This window comes from Fistularia commersonii, unplaced genomic scaffold (assembly GCF_037954325.1).
Source record: "Fistularia commersonii isolate RoL2024-O1a breed Wild unplaced genomic scaffold, RoL_Fcom_v1.0 HiC_scaffold_62, whole genome shotgun sequence".
NCBI classification, from domain to species: Eukaryota; Metazoa; Chordata; class Actinopteri; order Syngnathiformes; family Fistulariidae; genus Fistularia; species Fistularia commersonii.
Window position 1 is genome coordinate 237501 of NW_028234020.1, and position 2500 is coordinate 240000.

Sequence of the window (2500 nt, forward strand, 5' to 3'; positions counted from 1 at the left end):
GAATCCCCCAAGGTTGCCCCATCTCACCCTATTTATTTATAATTGCTACCGAAATGCTAGCCGTTTATGTTGAAAAGAGCAACGATATCCAAAAGTTAGACGTGCTGGGGACTGAAATTGTTATTAGCCTGCTGGCAGATGACACAACCTTAGTTTTGAAAAATGAACATCAAGTCCCAATAAGTGCCGAAAACAACCAAAACATTCTCCAAGGCTTCAGGATTGTCATTAAACTTAAAGAAATGCAAACTTCTTGCGCTGCATGACTCGCCACTAAAGGAAATCAGCGATGTTTCCATGAAATCAGAAATAAAATACTTGAGCATTTTCCTATCCAAGGACCAAACGTTAAATCAATCCAGGAACATTGAATCTAAACTGAATCAAAGTAAAGCTTAATTCTAATATATGGCTCCAGAGAGATTTATCAATATTAGGCCGGATATATTTGACTAAAATGGATGTGTTTATCCAGATGTATATACCCAGCGTATTCCAATGCTGCTCCAAATCAACTCGTAAAATCTGTTAACCAAATCAATTTCAACTTTATCTGGAGGAACAGACCACACCATCTAAGAAAAATCACATATGGTGAAAGAAACAAGTGAAGGAGGGCTGAAAGTGATAGAGTCGGACTGCTTGAATGGGACATTGAAGGTGAACTGGTTGAAATCCTGGATCAAACCTCATCGTTCTTTCTGGTATTGTACTCCAAACTACTTATTCAACAAAGTCGGCGGCCTGAGTCTTCTGCTTATCTCTGACTTGGATATCAACAAGATTCCTGTCAAATGTTCAGAGTTCCATAAACAAATATTATTATACTGGAAAATGATATACGTACACAATTTCTCACCACACAGTATAATAGTTTGGAACAATCGATATGTACTGCATGGCAACAAACCTCTGTTTTACAAGGAATGCTTTGAGAAAGGTATATGGTCGATAATTGACTTGATGGATGACACTGGCAGTCCTCTGGACAATGAGCAGTTCTGTACTACACACAGATTCAAGCCTCCCATATTAGAGTTGCTAAAGTTACGAAACGCACTGCCTCGACAATTTGTATTCCTGACCAAAAATATAATGACGCACCGAACCGTACAACCACAGTTACCCCGACTATCACTCCAGGGAATCTCAATTGTGGACAGAAAGCGCGGCAACTCCTTTATTAGGAAATGTTTCACAGGAAACTTATTCCCTGGACGTCAAAAAAAAAAAAAAGGATATTTTAAATAAATTTGATGAGGAATCGATTGCCACGCTGCGAACCATGTATCTGACTCTACCCATACCCCCAAGGCAAAAGAGACCCACTTCAAAATTATGACTGACATCTACCCATCTAAGGAATTATCGAGGGTACGCTTTAATTTTGAAGATAATATTTGTACATTTTGTGAAGACAACATTGAAACCACTGACCATATATTTTTTCTCCTTCTCATTCCATCGTCACCAGTTTCCTTCTCAAAAGATGATATAACATTCTGTTTACTTATAAGCAACATAACAGATGAACTCTGTGTCAATGTTCTTTTAGGCCTGGCCAAGTTCTTCATTCACAAGAACAGAATGCAAAAATGCTCCCCAAATTTTAATGTCTTCATAAACGATTTTGAAATATAAAAAAAAAAAAAAAAAATCCTTAAAACTTATGGAAAAATCCGAAAACAAAAAAATATAGTTACCCATGTCCGAGGTTCCTTTTTTTTTTGGTAAAAAAAAAAAAAAAAACAAAAAAAACAACTTGATTACATGTTACATTCCCCTTGCAATTTTTTTTTTTTTTTTTCGTTTTAATTTCTTATTTGTCTATCTATTGATTTAATTACTTCCTTTTAATTTCTTTTTTTGTCTCGCACTGTAAATTTCTCACAAACCTGTAACACTATTAACTTCTCATTACATACAGAACAAATGTCCTGATGTCCGTTGCTTCCTCATCCCTGGTTGTTTCATTGACATTCAGTTCTACCTTGCTATGTTTATTTGTACATTTGTATATTTGGGTGTACTATTTATGTTCAATTAAAAACAGTTTGATGTCTGAGATTCCTTGTGAACCGCCAACTTAATTACATGTTATATTCCCCTCACAATTTTTTTTTTTCGTTTTTAATTTTATTTTTCTATCTATTTATTTAATTATATCCTTCTAATTTTCTTTTTTTGTCTAGCATTAAAAATTTCTCGCAAACCGTTAACACTATTAACTTCTGATTACTTACAGCACGATTGCGCTTATGCCCCCCCACCCATCCCGCTTTTTCCGTACGGAGGCAGACACTGAGATCGAAAGCAAATGGGTGTCATTGAAATGCAGTAACAGGGTGATAACAGCCGTGTTCGAAGTGTGTAGGGGCTTATAGGAGAGCAGAAGCACGTCACGCAATTCACCTGAGTTCGGAGGATCGGGAGTACCAGGGCCCATAGCGGAGAAGCGGAAGAGCGGAGTTATGTGTCTCTTCTCAAAGGCGGGGAAGCT